This window comes from Sander lucioperca, chromosome 11, assembly GCF_008315115.2.
Source record: "Sander lucioperca isolate FBNREF2018 chromosome 11, SLUC_FBN_1.2, whole genome shotgun sequence".
NCBI classification, from domain to species: domain Eukaryota; kingdom Metazoa; phylum Chordata; class Actinopteri; order Perciformes; family Percidae; genus Sander; species Sander lucioperca.
Window position 1 is genome coordinate 2,270,889 of NC_050183.1, and position 11,465 is coordinate 2,282,353.

The following is an 11,465-nucleotide window of genomic DNA, read 5'->3' on the forward strand; positions in this document are numbered from 1 at the left end:
TGCTGAATTGGACATTGTTAGTGGTACTTTCCCTAAACTGAAGGCTACTATCTTGACCTAAACTGCCCTCAGAGTTGTTAAACTCTAAAACCATCAAGCATGCAAGGGAGCTCTATCACTTTATTCACTGTAAATTCCGGTGGTTAAAACCCTTTAGGTGCAAAAGTAAAGCAGATGACATATACATTGTGGAGACTCCTATTGAATGGAAATTGAGAGGCTTTAGAAACTCTTATTTGTATGCCATTGTTGATATATCCAGTGCTTTGGTGATACCTTTGAGACTTGGCTGAGAGAGCTATAAAACTGCTGAAAACAATCAAGATTTTGGTACAACCCTATCAGCATTTTAAAAATCAGAATAAGCTTTATGGTTCATGTATGCTTAGGCATTCATGGTATTTAACTGCGGTTAGTAGCTGTACTTTAGGTATACTTACACCGTGCCAAGAACAAATGTACAGGGAGATAAGCATAGATGGTGAAAACAGGTCTTACTGTAAAATCTTAATCTTAAATTCCTGATCTCGCAATGGCAATGGGACTCAGTGTGACTTTAACAGTGACCCTGAGCTGCTGGGCAGGTCTCTCTTGTCAGTGACACTACCAGACAGGGGACAGCAGTATGCTGTCATCCCTTGGCCCTGGTAGCTCAACAGGGATCTTTGTTCCTGAAGGTGCCTGGGCTGGAGGCCCTGATGATGATGGCACCACTGAATACCTCCATTTAGAGATTTGTTGCCCCCCTGCCTTGAACAGTGACAGAGGTCACACTAGCTTTTCTCTGTGGCGTTATGTCAGCCGTCTAGAATGACCTGTGTGCTTTCTTTTCTATCTCTGAGTTCACCTGCTGTTTTTTTCAGTTCAGCTCACTGTCATATTGGTATATTATTTCTCTTGTTTGTTTTCCTATTCAACATTCAGCCTCAGTCGCAGTAGAGTTTACAATAGAATAGGCTTTCGTATCTAGCTGCAAGCCAGCCAGCATCGAGTTCTAATATTTCTAAGAATAGTTATAGAAGGAAGAAGCTCTATGAAAAGTATTTTATTTTTTTCAGCATAATATAGAAAGTTATAGGACAAAATGTTTAAGGTAGGTGAGAGTGCTGTGATTTTTACCCACTAATGCCAAGCCATAAGCATCTTTTAATAAAGCTTTGACGCTGAGTCAATGGGGCTTTGTGAAGAGGAGAGAGGACAAGGACTGATACTTTATCTCATTTGTTTAGTGTGATCTAAATAGGACCCTCTTTAAATGGGAGAATACAGCTCAGAGTCCTCTTCACAATGGATCTTTGTCAAGTACATGGTGTCCTATAGCACAGATGCACTATGAAGTCGCATTGTCTTGGCCTCTTTTCCAGTGTGATATGGAGAGTCGGGCACTACACTCTCCTTATCTGCTGAGTGAGCATACAAATAATAATTTATCTTCACATTTCTGGGATGTATGTAATAGAGAAGACATTATTGTGTGCTTTGTTTTATCGTGGAATAACATGAAAACCGATGTTTATATTCCTAATATTTCATTATGCACCAATGGTAAGATCAGTTTTCACCAATGACCGGTAAGATGTAGTTCCTTTGTTGTGCTGGATAGTTTTGGTTTGAGGAAATCACATGTACACGTTCATTTACATGTCTGAGTTATAGATATACTGTATGTTGACGTGAACCACAGTGTCCTATGTTTACTGTGTACACACTGTATTACACACACATATTTTTTGTATTGACATCTTATGGCCTCTCGCCATGCAGATAAACTGCTGGTTGTCACGCAGTATTTTGCAGACTATACCTTCGGACAGACCCAGGCTAGCTGCCTCCAGTCTTTTTGTTAAGCTAAACTAACCAGCTGCTGGCTCCAGCTACATATTTATTTTAGAAATAGGTATCATTCTTGTTATCTAACTCTCAGCAAGAAAACAAATTGTGTTTCCCAAAACTATTCTTATAAGAGTCATGGGTCATTTCCAGTCTTTGTGCTAAGCTAAGCTGTAGCTTCATATTTAGCATAAAGACAGAATAAGTAGACATACTTGATTAAGTATTAAATACCTACTTTATTAAAGTATGCAGATTTAAGACTTTATTATACAGATTACACACAGGCCTGAAAAACATGCAAACAGGACCTATAAACATGCATTAAATGAAAAGATGTCAGAGCGAGGGGGCTGCCCATGGACAGGCACCCCAAGCAGTTGGGGGTGCAGTGCCCAGGAATTGAATTGGCAACTCCGTTTGGGGACTTGAACTGGCAACCCTCCGGTTCCCAAGCCAAGTCCCCACGGACTAAGCTACTACCACCCAGACTGGCATTGATCCTCTCATCTAACTCTTGGCAAGAAAGAGAATTAGTGTATTTCCTAAAATGCAAAATTATTTCTGTAACCGCAGCATAGAGGTATATGTTTGTTTCCCAGCATTATACTGTACATTGGACACAACCTTATTATTCATTTGTAATTAATGTTTTTACTTAGCCTCTTATTCCCCCATTTCTCATACACCATTCTCTCCTAATGGTAATAGTGATTATTTAGCCTAAATCCATTTTTTTCCAAATGATTGCTTAGGGATAATGTAAGTGTTTTCTTTTGTTTTTTTGTCATATCCTCCAGACAGCAGATTTGTTGTCATGTGTTTCTCTACAGGACAAAATTTGGCTTGTTTGAATATTTGTGTGATCCTCCATCCATCAAACTATTGATAATATTGGATGTAAAGTCACATTTGGTGATCTGGAACACTATATTCCGTTAAGTGATCAGCAGTAATGTAATTCACAGTACACATGATTTGTAATAACTGGCTCATCATGCTGTATGAGATGTTCTGTGATGCCTGAGCTGATAGAGAGGCTATAGCCAGCAGCCTGTAGGTTGAGGAATGTTCTTTTTAATTTAAGCCTAAGCAACAACATTCCCATCTTTAGCCATGCCGATGATGATACTCCAGAGGCCTTTGAAGAAAATAGAGGGCTAGTGTGAAAGCCTGTAGCCCCTTCCAGCCGACCCCATTGGCCATGCTGACATCAAAAGCTTCCTCCAATTAGTGTCAACAAATATGCAGCTCCTGGTCTGCTGCAGGCAGGTTGGAAAGCTGGGTGTGGGGTTCATACAGTCAACTATCACTGGAGTGGGACATTTACACTAGATGATAGTCAGTTTTGGCTGGTAGTTCATACGTGACTTCTTCCAGCCACAAAGCCAGTGTTTTTCTTTAAGTTGTTTATTTTCTTTATTCAGTGTGCCGATGTGCTGCAATAGCAGCAATTGGCAGAATGATTATTATCCTGCATACTTATTGGTGTGAATGCTGAAGGCGTTTCACACCCCAAATTTCACAATAACTATGTTATTCTACATTTTTATTCTTATTCTTCCGCCAGATTTTTGCACATTAACTCCTTCCACATTTTTCAACATAGAAACTACATTCAAACATCAAAATGTTCAGCTCGATTCAGAATGGTGCGTGTCTATTTATAATATTCATAACATTCATAATTTCCGAAATATTCAACGTTTAGCAGGCAATTTTGCCCCATTAAAGCGGATGGACTGAATGTTCAAAGTTCATCACTCATTCATACATTCACAGAGTAACTCCATTCAAACTTTAAAACGTTCCACATCTTTCATACATTCAGGTTTGGTATTCAACTTTCAAATCCCATCAGTACTTTTTAAAATATTCAGTCTTCTGCCATTTTTACATTGGTGTGTATGGGATGGAATGCTCAGACTTAGAGGGCAGGGCCCAACTGACAGAGTGAAAAGAGGCAGAAGCAAAATTCTCTTTACCTTGCAATACCATCCACAGTTTTAACTCTTCATACATTACTTTTACATCAAAATGTAGGGAATATTGTGCCCTTTCTAACAATGTCCTTAGGGAGGTAATCTGACTTTCACACAAGGCACGATGAGCTTCCAAGTGAAGCCATCTCCACCAACTGCCGCACTGCCTCCTGTACTAAATTATACCAGAAATACCAGGAGAAGAAGAGAGACAGGAGTCGTCATGGCAACCTTTAACTGCAGTTGGTCATGTCTCTACCCTTAGACCAGGAGCCAGGTCCACTCCTCAGGATGTTTTTTGCTTTTTGCTTGCTAATTATTATTATTATATTCACTAATTATCTTATACCTTGGGCCATCACAAGTTGATAACGACCACCCCCAACTCGGCCCCGTTTGGTCTCATGGGCCAAAAAAAACCCTTTTTGGGAAAAGCTTCTGGCGGAATGATGTAATTGTGAATATTAAGGTACTGCAGCTACATAAATGGTCATATAACCCTAAGATTTTGCATGGTGTATCCTGACACATAGGGGGAACTAGCTGAAATAGATTCTGGGGCTTGTTGCCTTTTTGCTGTCAAATATCACCCTCAACATACCCCAAAAGACAAAGAAATGTCTGTCCACCTGACAAACTGTCATCAAAAGTGATCATTTTCAAGCATTTTATTATAGATATCACTGCCTCAAATGTACATGAAAAACTTCCCAAGTTTATAAGCTTCAATTTAAGTCCAACATGACCTTTCTAGCTAGAGGATTATAGCTGGTATAACCAAAGTTCTCCACTGTACCTTAAATTGGAGAAAACAGAACTTTCAGGCATTACCATTCCATATGGGATTAAGCATATTTTTTTGCATATGAACAATATCTTTTTTTTTTAAGATTATTTTTTGGGCATTTCTGCCTTTAATGATAGGAAAGCAATGAAAGAGGGAGAGAGAGGGGAAAGACATGCAGGAAATTGTCCCAAGTCGGACTCGAACCCCGGACCTTCTGCGTCGAGGCATGAACCTCTGTATATGTGCACCCGCTCTACCAACTTAGCAATCCTGGCCACATGAACAATATCTTAAAGGTCCCATGGCATGAAAATTTCACTCCAGCCTGCCTATGGTCCCCCAGTGGCTAGAAATGGTGATAGGTGTAAACCGAGCCCTGGGTATCCTGCTCTGCCTTTGAGAAAATGAAAGCTCAGATGGGCCAATCAGGAATCTTCCCTTTATGATGTCATAAGGGGAAAGGTTACCTCCCCTTTCTCTGCTTTGCCCGCCCAGAGAATTTGGCCCACCCATGAGAAAGAGATATCATGGCTTGCAAACAAGCAAAGTGGCAGTTGGTCAAGGCCACACCCCCACCCTCCACCTTGCCCCATCTCACCTCCTCAATAGCTACAGACACAGAAATGGCACATCCTAAGGAAAGCTCACCGGCAATTTCCACTGGATGCGGAACGTCTGCGGACCGGCTCCGCTGCGGAACGGCTGCGTGCTCCGCCGTCCGTCAATACCCACTAGGTCCGGGATTTGTTGCGGCACAGCTGCGGCCATGACTGACAGCTGTAGTCACGAGGAACCACAAAACCAACAACAGTTTGTTTCCATCCAGAGGAGTAGAGGGGCAACAACTCTGTGCTGTGTTTTCAAGGTGTAGTGCAGGGAAATATGATCCGCCGTGAGCACGGTGTATTTTACTTTACTACTAAATTAACCAGATTTTTATTTTGTTTCTGTGCTCGACTTCCTGTCCCGCACAATCTGCCGTGTGCTGAATTGCTGCGGAGCTCTCCGGCATCCGGCAAAAATAGAAGCTCTGCGTATCTGCTCTGGAGTGCTGTGGACCGCCAGAGCTGGGACGGAGTAGGTACTCAGACGTTCCGCAGTCAGTGGAAATACACACATTGACTTTAATGGAAACCTAATGACTCCGTCGACGTTCCAGAGACATTCCGCAGACATTCCGCATCCAGTGGAAATTGACGGTCATTGTGGGACTGGCTCTAGTGGCTGTAATTCTGCACCTAGGCTGAATTTCGGGAAAGAGACTTCAGATACAGTATTAGGGGACCACTAAGGTCTATATAAAAGAGACTTCAGATACAGTATTAGGGGACCACTAAGGTCTATATAAAAGAGACTTCAGATACAGTATTAGGGGACCACTAAGGTCTAGACATTTTTTTGTCTTTTGGGGTATGTTGAGGGTGATATTTGACAGCAAAAAGGCAACAATCCCCAGAATCTTTTAATAAACCACTTATGTAGCTGCAGTACCTTAATATTCACAATTACATCATTCGGCCAGAAGCTTTTCCCAAAAAGGGTGTTTTTTGGCCCCTGAGACCAAACGGGGCCAAGCTGTCCTGTGTGTGTGTGTGTGTGTGTGTGTGTGTGTGTGTGTGTGTGTGTGTGTGTGTGTGTGTGTGTGTGTGTGTGTGTGTGTGTGTGTGCGCATTTGTATGTGTGTGTCTGTGTCAGTTGATTGAGATTCCCTAATCTGACATATTTACCACTTTCAAACTCATTCATTCTCCTTTAACTGCTTCTTTATCCAAATTGAAGCCAGCAATCCCATTTAGCATCATCTTAAAATTAACTATAAATATTAAATCATTATATTCCATATCTTTCAAACATTATTGGTATTATTCAACTTTTCAAAGACATTCATGCTAATTAAACCCATTACCACTTTTTCAACTATTCTCACTACTTCACCTTCTTACACAATTCAAGTCAGCAATCCAGTGTAGCGTCAGCCTTTCAACATACAGCATTCACACCGCAAATTCTTCAGAAATTGCATTCTCTAGTTGGTGTGAATGTTGAAGGCATTCACAACTATGTTATTCTACATATTTATTCTTATTCTTCCACCACTTATTTTGCACATTAACTCCTTCCACATTTTCCAACATAGAAACTACATTCAAACGTCAAAACATTCAGCTCGATTCAGAATTGATTGCTACTATTTATTATATTCATCAACATTCATAATTTCCGAAATATTCAACGTTTAGCCGGCATTTTTGCCCCATTAAAGCGGATGGACTGAATGTTCAAAGTTGACACATTTTCATACATTTTCAACTGCTAGCTACTCATTCATACATAGAAACTCCATTCAAACTTTAAAACGTTCCACATCTTTCATACATTCAGGGTTGGTATTCAACTTTAAAATCCCATTGCTACCTTTTAAAATATTCAGTCTTCTTCGAGGCTTAGAAAAAATGCCTTTCTGTCATTTTTACATTGGTGTGTATGGGATGGAATGCTTAGACTCAGAGGGCAGGGCACAACTGACAGAGTGGAAAGAGGCAGAAGCAAAATTATCTTTACCTTGCGATACTATCCATAGTTTTAACTCTTCATACATTACTTTTACATCAAAATGTAGGGAATAGTGTGCCCTTTCTAACAATGTTCTTAGGGAGGCAATTCTGACTTTCACATGAGGCACAGTGAGCTTCCAAGTGAAGCCATGTCCACCAACTGCTGCACTGCCTCCTGTACTAAATCATACCAGAAATACCAAGAGAAAAAGATAAACAGGCCCTTTTTGGACAGCTACTGTCCTCACATTTCTTACACAACACACACCATTCTTTCACAGGATGTTCAGCAGGGTGTTATATCTCTCATAGTATTAAACATTAAGTGATAGGAGTTACGGTTTTCAAGCTAGAAGTAGGACTATCGAGGGTGTGCCAGAATCTTGTCTTGGTGTTGAGGCCTTATCAGTTATCAGAGTCCATCAGTTTGTCAGTTAGTCCATCATGACATCATGTTAGCTGACAATTAACACCTCCTTTTTTGCGTCTGTATGTGTGTGTGTGTGTGTGTGTGTGTGTGTGTGTGTGTGTGTGTGTGTGTGTGTGTGTGTCCTGCAGCATTCCTCCTGTTCAGACTGCTGGCGATTCCTGATGTTAGACCTGAACAATAGAAACGTCTCTTTTTGTATCAGCTCTTATTTTCATTCCGATCACTCCTCCGTCACATAGCTTCACTGTAAGATTAATATATGTCCTGTGTAATGTGTGCGTGTGTCATCCAAATTGAAGCCAGCAATCCCATTTAGCATCATCTTAAAATTAACTACAAATATTAAATCATTATATTCCACATCTTTCAAACATTCTGGGTATTATTCAACTTTTCAAAGACATTCATGCTAATTAAACCCATTCCCACTTTTTGAACTATTCTCAATGCTTCTCCTTCTTCAAGCCTACAAAAATTAAGCCAGCAATCCAGTTTAGAGTCAGCCTTTAAATATACAGCATTCACACCGCAATTTCTTCAGAAATTGCATTCTCTAGTTATTATTTTTCATCTTCTGCCAAATTTTGACGTGATACTAGTCACCGAGCGTTGCCAACACGTGCACACAAAATACATCAAAACGTGTGTAATGACTGGTAATGGTATGCTATGTGTTTTCTAAGATTTGCTGCACGGTTTTCACGAAATTGGCAAAAAAGGCCGCAAAATTTCGCATAGGCTTCAATGGGAAATCTTTGTGAAATCGCTTAACATAGCTCACAACAACCTCTCTTTGGGGTCATACTGTATCACCATACTTTAATGTAGAAAAATAATTTTAAAAAGACTTTGGCGTTTATTTGGCTGAATGTGCATTCTGATATCAAGCACGGTTTCCACCAAATCACAGTTTATGTATCGTTCAGTTTTCAGACTGTTTCAGATTTTCCAATGTGTGTGTATGAGGCTGGAATGTTGAGAGTTAGATGGTAGGACAGAGGGGGGAGTAGCAGTATGATTCTCTGAAATTTTTCCAAACAAATTGCTCTCTCCCCTACAGTTTTTACTCTTCATACATCATTGTTGGTCAAAATGTAGGACATTTTGTGCCGGTCGCAGACATGTAACTTTGGAATCCACCGGACCTAAACTTTTGGCTCTGTTCATACCAACTGCCGATAGAAACAATGAAAAAAAATGGAGCTGCAGTACGATTCTCTGAATTTCTTTCCAAACAAATTGCTCTCTCCCCTACGGTTTTCACTCTTCATACATCATGGTTGGTCAAAATGTAGGACATTTTTTGCCGATCGCAGACATGTAACTATGGAATCCACCGGACTTAAACTTTTGGCTCTATTCATACCAACTGCCAATAGAAACAACAAAAAAGAATATCTGGAAGAATGCAGATGGTTCCCTTTTTATTACCTGCTTTTATCTCTCTGGTGATGATAATATTTTTCCATTTGGACCCACGGTTTTTGAATTAAAGCACAAACTTCACAGGTATAATCATCATTAAATGGACATTTTTCACCTTTTAAACATACAGTCTCCCCCTCCATCCTCCACTCCTTCAGTGCACAAATCACTTTAGTAACACATACTGCCACAGGAGGAGAAGAAAAGGAGAGGAGATGAAGAAAGGAGAAGAGGTATTATTTGTCAGCTAACATGATGTCATGATGGACTAACTGACTAACTGACTGACTCCTAACTGACTTCAGGCCTCAACACCAACAGCTGTTTTCACAGAGATGAGACAGCGCAAAATTTCTCTTAGACTTTAATGGGAAAGCTTCGGGAAATAGCTTAACATAGCTCAAAACAACTCCTCTTTGGGGCCATACTGTATCGCCATACTTTAATGTAGAAAAATAATTAAAAGTTTAAACCGAAGACAAGACTTTGGCCTTTATTGGGCTGAATGGGCATCATCAAGCATGGTTTCTACCAAATCACAGTTTATGTATCGTCCAGTTTTCAGACCGTTTCACATTTCCCAATGTGTGTGTATGGGGACAGAATGGGAAAGACAGAGGGTGGAGCTGCAGTACGATTCTCTGAAATTTTTCCAAACACATTGCTCTCCCTCCTACAGCTTTCACTCGTCATACATCACCGTTGGTCAAAATGTGGGAAATCTTGTGCCGGTCACAGACATGTAACGATGGAATTCCCCGGACTTAAACTTTTGGCTCTGTTTATACCAACTGCCAATAGAAACAATGAAAAAAAATATCTGGAAAGATGCAGACGGTTCCCTGTTTGTTGTTGTTGTTGTACCTGCTCTGTGTCGCATATATTTGACACCACAAACATAAAAACCACATCAATGCGTTCGCCAGACCTTTAGTTTTCTTGTAATGATAATATTTTTGCCGTTTGGACCCACCGTTTTTGAATTACTAAACAAACTTAAGAGGTATAATTATCATTAAATGTTTGACCCATGGAAGATACTCCTCCTCCCTCCGCTACTCCCTCACTGTGGAAATCACCATAGCAACAACTTCTTACACACACACCTCCTATCATGGAGACTCTTTACTGTAGGCCGTTTTGTCCTCTCTTTTCAGGACATGTCAAACAGCAGATTTACTGTTAGCCAGTGTTATTCGGATGTGCACCAAGTAGTAGGCATACTGTCAAAATTTCTTGTGGAATTTTCTAGTTATCATTATTATTGCAATTCAACATGGACATGACAGGTTGTTCATTTCAAGGAGACATTCTTACATTGAACGTATTGACACCACTAACAAACACTGATACAATAAAAAAAAAATTATAAACGAAGGAGAGAAAAAGGATAATCACACACGAAGGAAAGGGAGTGACCACTGTCTACAAACCCATCACTGCAGTATGGTTAACACTACTGCCTCATACATTACGGAACTTCCATACATATCCACAAGTGAAAAATACATAAATCAAATATAAAGCATGTCGCTACTCATTCTACTGGGAGTCAGGCAATGTGATTTGTTCCCTAACATAATCTAAGAAAGGTCCCCATATCTTATTGTACTTATTTACTGATCCTTTCAAAGAGTATCTAATTCTTTCAAGTTTGAGAAAATAAAGGGCATCTTTGATCCAGTGTGTAAATGTTGGAGGTTTGCTGTCTTTCCATTTCATTAAAATCAGCCATCTAGCGACGAGAGTAAGAAATGCAATGCTATTAGATTGTGCCTTAGTTAGATGGCTAGACTCAGGTGTAATACCAAATAACCCAGTTACAGGGCATGGTGAGATTGAATAAAGCCAGTGTTTTTTAAGGCTGGGATTTTTTGGGTATGGGGTTTTAGGTTCCTCTCTACTTGCAGGTTTTCTAGACAGATCTTTTAGGAAGTGGGAACACTATGAATATGTAAATAGTATCTCACACACACATACAGTACACACTTGAGCCCTGATCATTAACACTCGTGCATAATGTGTGTATGCAGGAACTGCTTAAAGTACAGGAAGTTCAAAATACATTTGGAATATAGACATTTTAATTGACCCGTAAGACCTAATTGATTTTAGGTAATGCATTTTCAATGAGTTGAGCTACAGTGGCACTTTGCTTACTGTTAACTGACTTTGTATTAATATCTGGGAGGGATCTCCTTTCAAAAGAAACTTCTAACTGCCATGAGATGCAGCCCAATTTCAAAATGGAAGTAAAATTTGGTTCCTTCTTACACAAGAACGCCCTTGCGTAGCTTGTGTTTCTTTGAAGAATTTCCACCAATACGTTACTTGTCACCCCCCATTCACACGCAGATGTTGCCACCATCTGGACCCCCAGCACCCCAAACAACAGAGAAAATTTGACCGATGGGGTTACAGCTGCTAATAAAACATTTTTAAGTACACAATTGTTT